The sequence below is a fragment of the Adiantum capillus-veneris genome, chromosome 19 (genome assembly GCF_014529385.1).
Source record: "Adiantum capillus-veneris isolate H3 chromosome 19, ASM1452938v2, whole genome shotgun sequence".
NCBI classification, from domain to species: domain Eukaryota; kingdom Viridiplantae; phylum Streptophyta; class Polypodiopsida; order Polypodiales; family Pteridaceae; genus Adiantum; species Adiantum capillus-veneris.
This window is the reverse complement of record NC_140949.1, coordinates 29,919,172-29,938,139: the sequence shown is the minus strand read 5'-3', so window position 1 is coordinate 29,938,139 and position 18,968 is coordinate 29,919,172. Positions and strand designations below refer to the sequence as shown.

Sequence of the window (18,968 nt, the reverse complement as noted above, 5' to 3'; positions counted from 1 at the left end):
ACACACACACACACACACACACACACACACACACACACACACACACACACATGTTGCCATCTTCAAAGAAGGTGAGGGAGGAGAGTGCCACAATTACTTCTTCACGAACACAACAATGCACGGGTCACATATTACTATATATATGTACATGTTTGCCACCTTTGGGAGAAGGTGAGGGAGGAGAGTGCCACAATTGCTTCTCTTAGCCGCAGCAACACGCGGGTCACATACTAGTTTCCTTTTAAAGTCACACTTTGCTTTTCCTTTAGAAATAAAATTGAAGGGTGACTCAACTTTTTCTTTTGAAGACCAATGGCCATAAAAGTTTAAAATTTAGGGAATGGTTCGTATGCATATTAGCAAAATTTTACCAGTTTACTTCAGGGCAAACTTGGAATCTAGCTAAGATTTTGTAATTTTACACGAAACCCCAGTTTCTATCAAACACCAATCTCAAATAGCCTCAAAATGGAAATATGTTCATGTGTATGTTACCATATACATGTGGTAGTGATGTGTGTGAACACAGTAGGACCGCCGGATCATTTTTTCCCTCTTTAGGAGGTTTTTTTCCCCCGTGCATTGTTTATACGCCCATCACTCTAGGGCTATCTATCTTTCCATTGCACAATAAGTAATACACTCTCTATTTTGTTCCTTGAGCTTCCTTCATCTTCTCCAAGCTCTGTGTGCTTCTCTGCAACCCTAATTCCAACAATTGGTATCAGAGCAGGTTGCGTCCTCTCGGGCTCAGTCGCCAGCAGCTCCAACACATCCCTGCTCACTTTCTTCGATTTTTCTGAGCTTTGGCGAGCGTTCGTAGGTCGAGAGATATTTCAGGTGAGCTCGTAGAGTTTAGTCTGCTCAAATTTCTGATTCGGGCTCATTTCGGCCTCCGTTTCCACTACAGGTAGTGCTGCACAAACTATTTCATCATTTTGTGCAAATTTTTTGTCATTGTCGTTTTCTGCATAACAGGTGTCGTACAGTCTTCTATGGTTTGTGCTATATAGCACGTGTTGTTCCCGCTTCATTTCTCCTCTTTTCGGGTGCAACATTAGGTGCAACATTTACCATGGCTAACAACAACAACACAGATGTGTTCAAGATATTTGCTACTCAGGACAGATTAGATGGGGACAATTACCCTATGTGGGCTTACATGATGCAACATGTTCTTGTGTCAAAGGGCATCTGGAATATTGTGCAGGGCATTGATGTACGTTCTGGTTCTGAGGATGCAGGCGATGTTGCGGATGTTGCAGGTCTTGCTGCAAGGATTGCTGCTATTAGAGTTGTTTGCCTACGGCAGAACAATCTCGTTGGGATGTAAAGGATGCGCAGGCTCATGCATTGATTGTATTGTCTGTGAAGCACACCATTGTTCCTCACATTCGTTCAGCAAAATCTGCAAAACAGGCTTGGGTAATGAGGCTAAAATTGCTTTGTTGCGTAAAGAGATGGAGTCGAAGATTATGCATGAGGAAGATGATATGGACACTTTCCTTGCTAGTGTCAAGGATATCAATGAGCAACTTATTTTTGCAGGTGAAGTCGTTTCAGACAGTTCCCTTGTGCAGACTTTTCTTGATGCCTTACCAGATTCATACCAGGCTTTTGCTAGTACTTGGAGACTGATGACCCAAGAAATCCTAAAGTCGTCAAGTTTGATACATTATGCACATTGCTGTTGCAAGAGTCACTTTCCAAAAAAAACACGAGTAGGCAGCGTGCAGTTGAATAGGATTTTATTGCTTCTCAAAGAAAGGGTGGTAACAGCAATGGAGCCACTTCTTATGGTTCTGCTGTGAGTGGCAAAACTTTTGCTCCTAATGCTTCTGCTGGCAGCAATTTGTCTGGAAATTCTGGTGATAAGGACAAAAAGAAGATGCGTTGCCATTATTGTAAAGCTAATAATCACTTGATCAAGCAGTGTCCTAAGTTGAAGGCCAAAGAGGCTAAGAAGAAAGAGGGTGGTTCCACTGCAAATGCTGGTTCCACGTGACAAATACAGTCATTGTTGAGTCTTTTGTGAAAGGAGACTCTGATGCTGATGTTGATGGAATATGGGCTTTTAGCGCAGAGTGCACTTACAATCCTGTTGTCCATGATGCATGCTTTTTAGTTGTTGCAGATTCACATGTGTGGTATTTCGACAGTGGTGCTACAAAGCACATTACCTCACGTCGTGAATTGTTCACCTCTCTCGAGTTTGTCCCTCATGGGAATTCAGTCACTTGTGCCAACAATGCCTCTTATCCGGTTTAGGGAGTTGGAAAGATTGTGCTGACTACTATAAATGGCAGTTCTTTCACACATCAAGAAGAATCTTTTGTCTATATCTGCACTTGCTGACTTGGACTTGTAGTCAAATTTGTGGATGACACATGTACAGTACATGATCTCATTTTTGGTGAGATGAAATCGTTGCATCTAGGCTTTTGTGCCGTGGGCTATATAAGCTCACTTTGTATGACAAGTGTGGACAAACTTTTGCAAATGCAGTTACAGATTCAAGGGCTATTTCAGATGCAAAACTTTGGCGTGCACGTTTTGGTCATCTGACTTTTGCCAGTTTGCTGCGTTTGCAGAAATCTGATATGGTTGCTTCTTTGCCGCCTCTTGAAGCACCTGTCAAACATGTTTGTGAAGGCTGTATTTTGGGTAAAATGCAGCGTTCTAAGTTTCCAAAGGATGGTTCAGTTAGGGCCACATGCAAGTTGCAGCTTGTGCATAGTGATCTTTATGGGCCCATGCAAACTCCATGCTTGGGCAATTACCTTTACTTCGTAACTTTCATTGATGATTACTCCAGGCATGCATGGGTATTTCCGCTTAAAGCGAAGTCCGAAGTTTTTATGTTCTTCAGACAATTTCTGGCTATGGCTGAAAATGTATCCAAATGTACTATGGGCACCCTCCGTTCCGATTGAGGGGGGGAGTATATGTCTCATCAATTTAATGTATTTTTGGCTAGTCATGGGATAAAACACCAATATACAGTGCCTTATACACTTCAACAAAATGGTGTTGCTGAGAGGAAAAACATGTCACTTACAAAAATGGCACGATGTATGGTCAAAACTCAAGCTTTGCCACATTCTTTTTGGCTTGAGGCCATCATGTGTGCCACTTATGTACTTAACTGGTGTCCTATGAAAGCTTTGCAGTCTATTACTCCATATGAAGCATGGCATGATAGAAAGCCTTCTATTGAGCACATTCGTGTTTTTGGCTGTTTGGCATATGCTTTGGTGCCACAAACACAGCGTAGAAAATTGGATGATAAGGCTGTCAAATGTATTTTTGTTGGTTATAGTGCTAAAAGCAAAGGTTACAGGTTGTATCATCTGCAAACAAAGCGTATTTTGGTTTCACGGGATATAGTGTTTGTGGAAGATTCTGTTCAACCCTTGCTGTCATGTACTAGAGATAGTAATGTAAGCCCTTAGGACATTTATGACACTTTGTTGCCTCTTTTCAGTGGTGGAAATACGAATGTAAGTTCCAATGAGGTAAATGTACAACCTATGGGGGTTTCAGAAAATGTTATAGATCATCCTAGTACTGATGCAGATGTACATGATGTACTTGATGAGGAAAGGGCTGAAAATGAGTAGGCTAGAGGTATGACAAAATGACTGGTGCATACATTGCGTGACAGTAAATTGGATGCACCTTTGTCTAGTCGTACTCGTTCAGGCTCTTGCCATGCATCTTATGCATCATATTCTTATGCTTTGGCTGTGTCTAGCTTACATGATGTTGAGGAGCCTCTGTCATTTGATGAAGCATAGAATTTAAGAAATTGGATGGCTGCCATGAAATCAAAATATGATGCACTTATAGAAAATGACACATGGACTTTATGTGATTTGCCTCCTGGCAAAAAGGCCATTGGTACGGAGTGGGTTTACAAGTTGAAACGCAAGCCGGATGGTGAGATTGATCGCCATAAGGCTCGACTTGTTGCAAAGGGTTATGCACAACAAAAAGGCATAGATTATGTAGAGACTTTTTCTCCCACTTGTTGTATGACTATTGTGCATTTTCTACATGCATTGGCAGCTCATTTTGGCTGGGATGTACATCAATAAGACATTGTTACTACTTTCTTGAATGGTGACATATTTGAGGAAGCTTATGTAACGCAACCTCGTGGTTTTGTCAAGAAAGGACAAGAGGACAAAGTGTGCAAATGTAAGAAGGCTTTGTATGGGTTGAAGCAATCTCCTCGTGCTTGGTATGAGAAAGCTGACATTCCAACAATCCAACAGAAAGCACATTGTATGTAAAGCGTGATGGTGATGTACTTCTCATTGTGGTTCTTTATGTTGATGATTTGCTGATCACTAGACCAAATGAGAGACATATTGTTGAATTTAAGACTGATTTGAATGGTGCTTTCAAGATGACAGATTTGGGGCTGTTGCATCATTACTTGGATATACAGTTTAAGCAGTGTGATGGTGGTATTGCCTTGTGTCAGAAAAGTTACATAGAGACATTGCTACGTAAGTTTGGACTTGAGGATTGTAAACCTATTGCCACTCACATGGAAACAGGTTTGAAGTTGAGTCTACATGATGTCGATGATCCTGCTGATGTCACTCTTTACCAAACTGCTATTGGCTGCCTCATTTATGTATGAAACACAAGGCCAAATATTCAGTTTGCAGTCTCACAGGTCAGCGGACTTATGCATAGCCCAAGTTCTAAGCATTTGGTAGGATATCAAGAGGATTTTCCACTACCTTAGTGGCACTTTACATCTTGGCTTGTTCCCAAGGGGGGATCATTGCCGCCAGACTTACATGCTTTTTCGGACTCAGATTGGGCTGGTTGTTTTAACACGCGTGTCCACAAGTGGTTTTGGTTTCATGCTTGGCAGTTCATGTGTATCATGGTTGAGCAAGAAGCAAACTACTATGGCCACTTCAAGTTGTGAGGCTGAGTACAGGGCAGTCTTCACAGCTACGGTTGAGTGTGTATGGCTCAGAAGCCTTATGGATGATTTGGGTGTTGAACAGGACACTGCCAACACTATCTACACTGATAGTCAGAGTGCATTGGCAGTTACGAGAAACCCAATTTTTCATGCTCGCACAAAGCACATTGAGGTGCATTACCACTATGTCAGGGAGAGGCTCTCCGCAGGGGAGATCAGCTTGGCTTATGTGCCAACACAGGACAACCTTGCAGATCTTTTCACAAAGGCATTGTCTCGTGAGAAGCTCGAAGCTTTTTGCAAAGCTTTGGGCTTGCTCCCCTTTGTGGACTGATCATGTTTTCAGGGCATGGAAATTCCCTTTACTCATGTGCCAGCTCTCGTTCACCGCATCACTCCAGGGGGGATTTGTTACCATATACATGTGGTAGTGATGTGTGTGAACACACTAGGACCGCCGGGGCATTTTTTCCCTCTTTAGGAGGTTTTTTTCCCCCGTGCATTGTATATACGCCCATCACTCTAGGGCTATCTATCTTTCCATTGCACACTAAGTAATACACTCTCTATTGTGTGCCTTGAGATTCCTTCGTCTTCTCCAAGCTGTGTGTGTTTCTTTGCAACCCTAATTCCAGCAGTGTATGTGTGTGTGTGTGTGTGTGTGTGTGTGTGTGTGAGAGAGAGAGAGAGAGAGAGAGAGAGAGAGAGAGAGAGAGAGAGAGAGAGAGAGAGAGAGAGAGAGAGAGGTCTCAAAGACTAAACTAGTATGCCTTGATTGCCAAGATTTGGAGGAGAAGACATAAAGTTGGAGAGTGCCGGAATGAGTTATGATATGTATAGTGGATAAGTTATTGAGAAGAAATAGCAAGGAATACTATTAATTTGTGCTGAAGGCAAGGTGCAACATTTGTACATCTATAAGTTTTTTGTAAAATATATAAGTTGTTGCTACATGGTTTGTTTCTTATTAGTTGATCATTTTTTGTAGAAGTATTAGACATGGGGTTCCTGGAATGGATTGTCTATTTCTCTTGATGTTATTGCAAGACATTTAGGTAATGTAGATAGACTAGTATCTTGATCAGTCATTGAGTTGCAGTACATGTAGCGGTTGAATCCTAAAATTTGAAAGCTGAATGATGTTCTTGTAGAGAAAAGTAAGAACATAAGCTAAACATAATATAACTTTAAGAAAAAAATTGCAGAATGTAAGCTAAACAGAACATAACTTAAAAAAAGTCTCACAGATAATAGAGAAACATAACAAAAAAATTATCACAGATATTAGAGGAAAAGACTCTTGAGAAGTAATTTAATACAGAAGGGAAAAATGAATGAGAGTTGCTACTCTAGAACAAAGATTAAATTTCATTGCATGCTATATTTTTCTATGGTGTTTTAAATAATAGTATTTCTTGCATTTTGAAGGATGTCCCTTCAAATTATTGTATCCTTTGGTGGACGTTGCATCTTGAGTAATTATCTGTTGTGCTTCCAATACAATAGCAGTACTCCTATCGTGTGTATTGTGCAGTACATGAAACTCAAAGTTTTGACAAAATGGGGGAAAGGACTACACATCATGTTTCATCCGTTTTGGTGGATTTGTATGTGTGCTCTTTTCCTAGATTCAAAATCGGATGTCATGCCTATGTATACACGGTTATTGATTTTGCACCTAATAGAGTAAACTATGTAGTTCTCTTCGTGTGTCGTTCTCTTTTGGGAGTTGGAGCAACGTCGGAACGTGCTGTTTCCTCTTGTGAAGTTGTTATGTTGTTGGGGATCTCCTTGTTGGTTTCATTGTCAATGTCCTGCACTGAAGTGATATTCTCAATTAGTATTTAATCAGATAATTATATTCTTTAAGGGGTACGGATGGTTACCGTGTAGCGGTTCAAGCTTTTGAAATGGATCAGTTGTCTCACCAAACCGGGCGTCAAAAAGGTCTCTATTAAAATGCCATGTGAATTTCTCATCAGTTAAGATTGCTCTCTCATTCCCTTTGAATTCGTTCGCAAACTCTTTGACCATGTTGGAAAGTGCCTGGCTTGCTGTATTCTTGTCAAGAACGACCAATTTATCAAGGGCAATTTTGTAACCGTATTGAAGCATCTTGATTGCGTAGGTGGTGATTCCAACAGTCTTTGTGTTTAGTATTTCTTGGGCTTCTGTGTCTAGCAGTAGTTTGTTTGACTCATCAAAGTCAATGCCCAATGATAGCAGTATCTCTTTTTGTAACCCTATAGAAAAAAGATAGATATTGTAGAAGCAACCAAATTTGTTAATGTTTAGTGTTTGCAATACAAGAATATGAAGATTTCGAAGTACCTCTTGCCAAATTTAGCTCGTTATTTCTATATTCTTTGTTTTGATTGCTGCATTTATTGATGTATGAGTGGAGGAGCTGAGTTGTGAGGAACCCTTCAATGAATGCACTCGAGGCTTCGCCAGCCATATTTGCTAGTCGCATTTGATTTGAAGATGGGTATACAGAAGAACTATTTTTTGGTTTTGAGGTAGCTGCGATGTTGATGAATTTATCAAATATCTGAACGATAGAGAAAGAGAAATATGATGGTTGAGTTTTTTACATATTGAATGGCATAAAATGTAGCTACAAAATAGATTAATGCAAGGAATGGTTACCTGGTCGGTGTCCATGAGGAGATGTTGGAGGTTGTTACTTGCTGTGAAGGAAATCTGAAGTTAATAAAACTGTCGTCAAAGAATTGATTGTGTAGTCCATGGTTACCTGGTCGGTGTCCATGAGGAGATGTTGGAGGTTGTTACTTGCTGTGAAGGAAATCTGAAGTTAATAAAACTGTCGTCAAAGAATTGATTGTGTAGTCCATACACCTTACGAGATGAAAGACCGAAAGAATTAGAGGACTTGTATGTGAAAATAAGCGAGGAAATGTCTAACCATTGGGGGAGTGTTTTACTGGCCGGCCAGAACATCCTTGGGGTTGGAATGTTTAATATTTTGAGATGGCGTCTTTTTGTCACACGAGAGAACATGATGTATGCCAATTCTGGGGCGAAAGCTTGTTTTATAATGAGTATGACTTTATTTGATATCGTTGCTCCTTGAGAGTTGTTTCCAGTGATTGCGTACGCGAGTGACAAAGGGAACGTGCTTTTGTGGAACCATTTGCAATTGATTGCTCTTGTAGCATGCTTAGTCCTTCATATGGTCATGGTGGTATCAGTGGAAAGTAACATTACTTCTATAGCAGCAATTTGACCGGTACAGTCATATGAATAGGAAAGTGTACGACAAGTGGAGCCATTCGCGGCACCTATAGCCAAGTTAATGTTCTCTGTAATCATACATCTAGCCCCAACTGCAATATTGTCCATCTCATGGAATGCCTTGTCTTGGAGCCATTCATACAGTAATGGTTCGTCAAGAGCATTGGTCTTCAGTGGAATGAAAACAATATCGGATGCCGAGAAGGACTTTTGCAAAATCAAGTTGTTGTACTTATACATCCTCCCTATGAGTACATATCAGTGTAGTAGCATCATCGATTACTCTTAGGAGTTCAGTTTCATTTATTACACATTGTGAAAGCATTTATGCTATCTGTTGTTCAGTTGGTTGCTTGACACAGATCGTATCCAAGAATTGGACGTAAGCGGGGTCTGCAGCATGGCGAACTGAGAAGATCATATTGTGGCCTAGAAATGAGAGAGAGAGAGAGAGAGAGAGAGAGAGAGAGAGAGAGAGAGAGAGAGAGAGAGAGAGAGAGAAGAAGAAGAAGAAGAACATGCTGGGATGAGGAAATTGCCTTAAGTTTTAGAGTGTGTGCCCAGAATGTGTGCTCTTAGACATCTTATGCCTGAATTGCAGCTTATCCTAAAAGCATTCCACAATCCACCTATCTTGCAGGGGTCGTGATTGTATGAGGACAACTTAGCACTGACATTTTGCCCATGAATCAAGTCCAAGTTTCAGGTTCTTTTAGTGTTGTTGTGCGTTGACAACAACCCAAAAATCATGTCAAACAATCAAAAACTTATCTTGTCCTTGACAGAGTGTCTGGTGTTATAGCGGAAGCATAAACCAACAAATGATGGAATTCATTTTTCCTGGCTAGCATGCCGTGCATGTAGAGTGGTAAGCCCTTGGCGAGAGTGACGGCCTCAAAGGTGAGAGCCCAAAACCATAAGTGCCTTGTACCGGTTTAGACTGGGAGGGATTCTGTGAACTGATGTTCCCTATTTTGCCAATTCCCCTCGCCCTAAAGTATAAATAGAAAAAAACAAGAAAAACTTAAGCTTGGCTAACTTGGTCATTCGACTGCCACCAGTTGTGTTGAACTTCCAAAGGAAAACTCGTTCGAATGTGGCTCATAGCCAATTCTGCTACACGAGAGAGAGTTGTCGCATATGCTCTTACGCCCTCTTGTATCATGTACACCATGAAAGATCCTTCAAGCATAGTGTCAAGTCCCTCCCAAGTTTGTATGCTCATAGCATATACCAAACATGGGCAATTGAAGCCTTGCTGATAGCCAACTGAAGTGGTTGTTGACATACAGATATCAGGACAAAAAGAGTCGACCTTGTCGAGTGAGTTCAACTGAAATTAGCTAGTAATGTGTGGCAAACGTCCTCTGTCCGCTTCTAGACACAGTGACAAGGAGACTTGATTGCAGTTGCAAAGTGTGCGTGGAATTGTGAATACCACGGTGTGGTAAGTATTCTACGCTGTCTGCTAGAAGTGGCGACAAGGAGCCAGCCCTGCGGAGCTCCGTGGCTCCCTTTATGTCAATGAGCAACAGGTTGTGCCAATCTCCTTGAGATTCTAGACCTTGGCGTTGCCATAGCAAGCAATCACATCCGAATCAAAAATGTAAAATAACTGCATACCTCATGAATTGCGTGATGACTTGGAGTACCATGGTGTCGATTTTTGGCAGCATGCATGAACACGCATACCAAGATATGGCGTGCCTTGACGTCATAACTTACCTGCACAACTATTTCTATCATCGGGCATGTTGTGGATTCCCCTTTCAAGCATGAGGAAAGGTATACTTCGATTCCCCTTGTTTAGTGCAGATACGACCTTGTCGTATCCGACTTTGCATGCCAATGGCGAGTCCAAACATGTATGGTGTGCACATCGTAGTGAGGACTGATGCCGCCCCGTCTTGCTGGTTCCTTTCACTTTGCATGATTAGATACTTACGTCGACTCGCCTCATCGGCTACAATGCTCATGTATATGAGCATCCATGATGTTCGACCTTGGTCAAGCAAAAAATCGGTAATGATTTCACAGACAAGCCACACTTGTGTTGTCAAATATCCATTGATGATGATCTTGGAGTCATGGTGAATTATGTGGAATTATGTAAATTGCGGTTGCCAATGACTTTGACCTCCGATAATTTGCCAAGCCGTGCCTGGTTGGTTGTCGTCATGGATATGTTGTTCAAAGCGACCGTTTGGGTCGATTCCCTTTTGTTCGTCACTGCGAGAAGCGACCATTTGGGTCGATTCCCTTTTCATGCCAAAGTTACAAGCCGTGCCGTATCGACTATATGGATGTTGAGAAAATCCTACAACCAAGGCATGCACGATCTCTGGCTGCATCTTTCCCTTGCGAATGCCCTTTGGCCATGCTGGTCATGTGACAGGCCGCTTGGGTTGTCCTTGGGTGGCCCATGGGCACCCTAGGGCGCCCAATAGTGGGAAAAAAATAATTAATTTTTTTTTTTTGACGAGCTATGCTGTGCAGACAGCGTGGCCGCCTGACAATCTTTGTGAGGGAGTTAGCTCGCGATGGCGAGCTCCTCTTGTAATGGAATTGATATTTTATTGTTTAATGTAGCTGACAGGTGGAAAAGGCCAAGGGTTATGTGAAAGGATCTCAAAAGGATATTATATTTTATAATTTATTATTCAAGTGCTCTTTATGAGCTTTGGCCATTTATGACCGGCCGACCAGTTTGTAACCTATTTGACCATTCAAGAAATCTATATAACAAATACGTGCAAGAGGGAAATGGTCACTGTTGCACGTGGGGAGATTGCACCCAGTGTCTGCGTTGCTCTTCTCACCTCTCCCCTCTTCTCTCTTGCCTCGCCGGCGTAGCACTCCGCTCTAGGAGGTGCGCCTACACGTGCTCTCTCAATCTCTCTCGCTCTCTGTCTCTCTCTCTATTCGTGTATCTTGCGATCATGCGACCACGTGATTGTGCCAGGTATGCCGATTAGCTTGTTTTATGCTGTTTATTGTGTTATTTCGGGTATTTCGCAGGGCAGCCATGCTCCTGTTCATTGCAGTGGTATCAGAGCTTGCAAAAACGCTCCTTGCGAACTGAGAAGATCATATTGTGGTTGCAGCAATGTAAGCTGAGTTTTGTATGTTGCAAACATGGCATAATGACTCTTGGTGATGGGAGACTGGGGGAAGTTGCACCAAATCTCCAAAAAGAAAGATGAGATTCTGACTGAATGGATCAAGAAGCGTTCCATTGCTGATGTTAACTATCTGGCGAACAACCATATTGAAGATTTTGCTCGTTAGCATTGATATATCGTCTATGATAATGATGTCAGCACCATGTATAGTGATAAATATTTCATCTGTGGGATGAATTGCTTGCGGAAAATGCTGTTTGGAACAAGGAATCCTGAATTGATAGTGGATTGTAGTTGCTAGGCTGCTAAGGAGGGCAGCTGCTGCTCCAGTTGATGTAGTTAGGATAGCGGTCTTATTATTTTTGGCACCATGTATAGTGACAAATCTTTCATCTGTGGGATGAATTGCTTGCGGAAAATGCTGTTTGGAACAAGGGATCCTGAATTGATAGTGGATTGTAGTTGCTAGGCTGCTAAGGCGGGCAGCTGCTGCTCCAGTTGATGTAGTCAGGATAGCGGTCTTATTATTTTTTATGAAGATTGAGGTGAAGAATTTTATGAGGAATGTTTTTCCACATCTTGGAATGCCTGCAATGACATGGAGTCCATTACTTAGGCCTGATATATGATCAAAGATTTCTTGCTGTTGAGAGGTCAGAGCTGTATTGTTGGTCTCAGCGAAATCTTGCAGTAGCTTCAGCATTCTAACACGACTTTGAGATACTCCTAGTTCGACTGTGTCATTCACTGTACAAGTGAGTGGATCTTCACGATTGAGGATAAAATTTGTTTTATGAGGTTTAAAGTGTGTCCTGTATTTTCAGAGATGAGCATATTGCGTTGGGTGTGCTCATTTATGTACATCTCCAGGTCTTCATCATCAAGAATCATCCGACGGATTTTGCACTCCAGGAAGTAAGAAGAGGGTGTGTTGGTTGGTGATAGAAGTTCCATCTCATTCCTAAAGGGAAGTTTTTACAACAAGACATTGAAAAAGAATCCCTCTGTTTGATGGCCAGGATCATATTCTGTAAATCTGACGAGACGTTGTTTCTCTATGATGCTGTTGTTGTACGCATCATGAAAACTCACTATAGGAGTATGTTCATGTGGCTTTAGAATTTTGTATCTTTTGTGGTAGTCATAGAATGTAATCTTCTCAAATTGAAGGGGCCTTGCACAATATAAATCACTTGGATGCATGACTATAGTCTAGCTATAGTCTTTTGTGGTAGTCATAGAATGTAATCTTCTCAAATTGAAGGGGCCTTGCACAATATAAATCAATTGGATGCATGACTATAGTCTGGATACGAGATAGCAACCTTTGCCATAGTGATGGTGGAGAGGAGTCGATGTATTCAACCCGTTCACTCCTTGTGATGATTGGAATCTTCAAACAGTTGACTGCTACCTCTGTTGCAGATATTGGCTTTGATAATATAGAGGCTGCAATTAGTTGAAGCTTTACTTTGTCCAAGCCGTGAAGTCCAAGCCTTGTTGCATTATCTGTAGAGAGGCTCAATTTTCCAAGGGGTTCTGGTTTCATTGGATATTTGAGAAGGTAATGTGATATAGATGCATTTGTGACTCTTTGAATATTCATGTGTGCCTTCCATAAGAGCAAGATTGTGGGATGGTACGGGATAACATTTTGATGGTCATACCCAGGACGGTAGTAAAGCCATCTAGCGGTACAGGCATCCATAGTTGAAGTTGTGCTGTATTGTGGCTCAAACGGGAAGCCATATTTGCACACTCTAGCAGACCCCACAACTTTGCAAGAGTCTGTGCATCTGTGTACCGTTTTGTGGTAACGAGGCTCCACAACTCGGTGGTGAAGATGTCTTGTGATTCTACTGGTATGTATGCAGCAATCTCCTTTGTAACTCGGCACAAATCTTCGTTAGAGATACACATTATGATATGTGCATGCAGTGAGCCTCGATTTTGCACTTTGTAGCGCACCATGTGATGCTCTACATGGCCAGTGATGTTGCTTCCATTGATGATGTATTTATTCAAGAAAACGTGCAAGTGAAGGTGAAATAGTGTTGCACACTCTACAGGGAAATCGTTCCACTTGAAGTCTTCATTGTAGCCTTGAGTAAGTTTTTCAATTGTGATGACTTCTTGCCATCTTGTTTGGGAAACCTTATCAGTAGTGAATGTCAAGAACAGATGTGGTAGTCCCCATGTGTCCACCATTGTTATGAGGTCTCTCAAGTTTCGTCGATGCCATGGTGGAGTACCTGGCATTGTGGTTGGGAGATTGTATCGAATAATATGCTTTATTGTATCATGTGTAGATGCCGTGGTGTGTGCTCGTTTGTAGTCATCAATATCCCTTTGCAAAAATGTACTATTTGTGGAGTTTGCAATCATGATAGCTTGTTTCAATTGGTACATCATGAGCAAATATGGCATGTACAATGTGTACACAAAGAAGGAAGTTCCAATTCTCATTCTAATGTATTCACTAAAGTCGAATTCTCCTTGGTAGTTTCCTTTTCCTGTGGGAAAGAGGAAAGGGAATATCCCTGATTCTAATGTAATATCCTGCACTTCAGATTCATGAGCCAGAAGTCCATTGTATTGAAAGATGATTGTCCGCTCGCACCGGTACCTCTTGAGAATTGGATTATTCTTTATGTTGTATGCTAGCACTGCTGCTAGTGGCGTGTTTGCAAGTAGCGAAGTTGGCTGAGACATGTTTTTCTTTGCCAATCAGCAGATTAGTGGATTGTCGAGTAGCAACCTTCTATCAAGCAGGCCTTTTGCAACCGCAGTTGCTATTTTTGTGACACTGATTGTGACATCGATGACGCTAAGGAGTTGCACAATTAACTGATTTGTGTTTAGGATGGCTTGTATGTAGTCGGGTTGCAAGGTGACAACGCTACTTTCTCTTGAACTTTTCAGACAAGCAGAACAGCAAGTCCAATTCACTTTGAGATTATGCATTACAGTTGTTTGCAATAAGGTTGCGTTTGCTAGCTTCGTGCGTGTGGTAGTAAGAGCATCGTTCTGGGTTTTTTTTTTTGATAGATTGCAAATGCCACATCTTCCACAGATGGAAATGTTGTGAGATGTGATGTTGCATTCCTCTTGCCAAGCCTCATAAATATGTTGCACACTAAACCATGAAGAAGCAACAGGACAGAGTAGGAGTTTTTGTCTATTCATAGTTTGAAAAGTGGCGTATTCCGGCGTCTTTTGTGGTTATCACGTAGCGCAGTAGCAATTGCCATTGAGAAGGTCTACACTTAAATGCAACTGTGAATACAACATATATAAATTAGTTCGATTCAAATTAGGAGGAACTAATATAATGAAATTGGACAACAAAAAAAGTAGAAGGGATGAATATAATGGAAGTAGGCAACAAATCAATGTTGAAAGAACTATCGCAAACCATAATGGAACTTTTAGCTAATACTGAAGAAGGGCATGCTAATGTTGGAGACAAGTTGGAAGAAAAGAATAGAATATCTATAAATAAAAAGAGCTTGGTAGTTGCGATCAATTTTCTAGGCTCAGTGGAAAAATAAATACACATTTCAGAGATGGGATGCAAGCATTGTTCGGGGTGCAGATGCAGATGTTCAAGATCTTTATCTAAATCAACGAGCGTCTTTCTTTCAGACAGATTCTCTAGAAGGTAGACATTGGTATTCAGTAGTTCAGCTGCTCACCAAGGCCTTTTGGCATGCTCTGTTGGCTTGCGAATATTTATTGGTCTTTTCTCATACAGTGGTCGAAGGGCAAGACCCCAATCTATAATGCCTACTCTTGGTATTCCCTCTCTAGTGAAGTCTAGCATAATGTTCCAAGGGTGAAGGTCATTGTGAATAACTCCATTGTCATGTGCAAATGCCAAAGCTTTTCTTAGTGCATGAATCAAAGATGAAGCATGATTGATGATAAGCCTGCATTGCTGCAACTCTAGTTCAGTTGGTGTTTTCTGTTTTTGATCACCCATGGCAAGTACAATTTCACTGATGCTTCCAGAAGGTGTAGGCACACACTCCATCAAATCGCCAAGGGAAGATCCATTGAAATAAGGAAATATAAGTATCCATGGTGATTGAATTGTATGTGCAAGAGCACGCACAATACCTCGGTGATTGAGGTCAACACTGCTCTCGATTGCGAATGATTTGAGTTGTTGTTTTGCTTTACCTTTGAATTCCTTACAGCAGTACACATTGTTGGATGGAAGGAAAGAAATCCCTTCGATCTTGCATTCATAAGTGTCTCCATATGACCCAGATCATAGTTTTCTTCCTCGTTTTATAGCCTCAAATGGAATGCCCAAGGTGACAAAGCAAAATGAGTTGAATACAATTTTTTGAATATGCAAACTAGATATGGATCCTCTGGTATCTTGAAGGGTCTCCTTCCGCAATTTCTTACTGAAGGTGTTTTGTGTGTCAATATTCCTTGCGCGAGTGGATTTTTCCTTTTCAACCTTCTAACAGTTATACCAATGTTGTAATTTCTCCATTTGTATGTCTTCTGGTAAGTCGGCTCGCAGGTCGATAGCACATTTTGGCATGTCTCCAACAATACTAAAGAGAAGGTGTTGCACGTCACTAATATCTGCACCCTCAAACTTCAAGGCTGTTGAGTGGACCACTTCAGAGAGCAAGGCTTGCAAGCGCCGCTCATCTCGCAAGGTTGTTGTTATCTCGTCCAATGTGAGGGCATCCACTACACGGACTAATTGTGTGCGTAATCTCTTTTTCAATTGCACTGCTTGGTCGGGAAGCATTTTACCTACAAGAATTGAAATGACATTATGATGTATTGGCGAGAGCATTCATCACTTCACAACTCAAAAGGGGAGCTAGATTTCTTGCAGCAATGACAAGTACTGTATTGACAAGAACGAGGGAATGGAAATTAATAAATTAGTGTATATAAATAAATTTTTTAAATGAAATCAAATATTTGATAAAGCAGTGCAATATGTTTGGTCAAGATCCATGCTCGTAACCTAGGAGGGGCCCTCCATGTACAAGCTAATAGGAAGTGCAATTGTTTCACATTGGATGGCGTGCTAAGGGTAACAACTAATGGGAATTGTGTCCCTACAATGGGAACTAATAGTAAGTGGGTCAGTTAGGCACAACGACATGGGGGTCCAAAGTGATAGCCAATGTTGTAGTGCCGGGATCCGATCTTTGTAGTCGACAGGTTAAAACAATGGAATTCCATAACTAAATGCAACTGTATAGTTTAAAATGGGGGTGTGTACAAACGAGACAATGACATTTGCAATCGAGAGGACGATTGGTGTCGAAGTAATCATGCTTTTGGTGTGCGATAGATTTTACAGTTTAAGACGGGGGTGTACACAAATGAGAGATGACGACATTTGCAATCGAGAGGATGATTGGTGTCGAAGTAATCATGCTTTTGGTGTGCGATAAATTTTACAGTTTAAGACGGGGACGTACACAAATGAGAGATGGTGACATTTGCAATCGATAAGACAATTGATGTCGAAGTGATTAGGATTTTGGAGTGTCATATAGGTCTCTATATTTACACCACAACAGAAATAAATTCAATTTTACAGTTTAAGATGGCGGCGTGGACAAATGAGATGATGACTACAGTGTGTGAATGGGAGAGCACGACATTTGCAATCGAGAGGACGATTGATGTCGAAGTGATCAGGCTTTTGGAGAGTCATACAGTCCTTCACATCTACCCAACAACAGAAGTAAAATTCAGTTTTCTTCTTAATACCCTAAATTGATATGTATACAAAAACAACCTCTAAACTTGGAAGAATGATAAATTGATAATACTGAACAATATACTAGCAATCAATAGATCCCGGGATTTTCAACAACAACGTCATAGTACTGCATAATAAGTGAGCAACCTTGATCACTAAATCACCAAATAATGACAGAGCGTTAAGGAAATATGGTTTTTTAATAAAAAAGACAATGCAAAAGTTGTGTTAATTGACAACATGGAATTATTTGTTGCAGTAAACCGTACAATATAGCAACATGCACGTGCAAAATGCTAGTGTTTTTGGTGCAAACATCGTGCATAGAATGCTGGTGTGTTGTGAAAAAAAAAAACCATACGTAAGTATGGTGTGGAGTTGGAACAATTCTCCACATTTTTTATAATACCGTAAGGAATGTGCCTTTCCCCCGCCACTTTTATCCCCTCCAGTGTTGAAGGGGGACTTATGCTTTTCCTCTAGTGTTAGAGGGGCTAGTTTTTTTAGTAAAATAAAAAAATGACGATAGTTTGTTATCTTCGCTTTCTTGCATCTGATTCAAGGAACAAGCACGCATACAGTATTGTCTATATGCAACGTACAAAAATTTGAAGTAGGGATTCTATTAAACAAATTTTTTAAAGGAAAACCCAAACATTGGCTTAGACAAAGATTGTAGTGGTTAAGTTCTCTCTCTCTCTCTCTCTCTCTCTCTCTCTCTCTCTCTCGCTCTTTCTCTCTCTCTCTCTCTCTCTCTATTAAAAAAAAAAGTCTTAGACTAACAATATCATTGTGAATTTTTTTGACTTGATTATTTTTATGGCTATATTAGCATCTTGCGTACAACTTAAGATGTACGTGTACATCTCCCCGGCTTGGAGTCAACCAAGATGCACGTGTAGGTGATTATGTCTCTCTCTCTCTCTCTCTCTCTCTCTCTCTTTCTCTCTCTCCCATTAAGCCCACGACCATGATTTTTCTATAGGTCATGTTTCACCATCTCTATTTTAAATTATCTCCCTCCAATGACGTGCTATCAAGTGACGAGAGAGAGAGAGAGAGAGAGAGAGAGAGAGAGAGAGAGAGAGAGAGAGAGAGAGAGAGAGAAAAGTTACATTCCGTCGCGTCTTGTTGACCTAAGCTAAGAAGAAGCATAGTGCTTTTGTTGTACCTTGCACATAGCGGGGCCATCGTGTAGGTGATTATCTCTCTCTCTCTCTCTCTCTCTCTCTCTCTCTCTCTCTCTAAGCCTTAGACTAACAATATCACCATGAATTTTTTTACCTTCATTAATTTTTTGTGTCTACATTAGCATCTTGCGTTCAATGTAAGGAGTCAGCCAAGATGTACGCATACGCACCATTGGTGCCAAGGAAGGAAGAGCGAAGAGAAATGGATATCTAAAGTGACATTCTCAGCCCCAACTTGCTTGTATGCACCGTTACAGAATGCGCAATGCATGTCCGCTTGTTGTGCAAAGCTGCGAGGGTCATCGGTAGGCAAGGCCTTCATGAGCTCATAGGCCGGACCTTCTTGACGCGCTTGTGGGCAGCTGCGAGAGGCATCGGCAGGCAAGGCCTTCATGAGCTCATAGGCCTTGTTGTACTTCTTAATGTAGGCGGTATCGACATGGTGGGCAGCCCGCTCCTGAATCTCATCGCAACTTGCTTGTATGCACCGTCACAGAATGCGCAATGCACGTTCGCTTGTTGTGCAAACCTGTGAGGGTCATCGGCAGGCAATGCCTTCTTGAGCTCATAGACCTGACCTTCTTGACGCGCTTGTGGCCAGCTGCGAGAGTCATCGGCAGGCAAGGCCTTCATGAGCTCATAGGCCTTGTTGTACTTCTTAATGTAGGCAATTAAAACGCAGCTCTCTCTCTCTCTCTCTCTCT

General features: G+C 41.4%; 1 pseudogene; it reads right to left on the bottom strand.

The window, feature by feature from the left end:
• Nucleotides 1–6,639: 6,639 nt before the first annotated feature.
• LOC147433768 (uncharacterized) lies at nucleotides 6,640–11,470 on the bottom strand (annotated as a pseudogene).
• Between the last annotated feature and the right edge of the window lie 7,498 nt (nucleotides 11,471–18,968).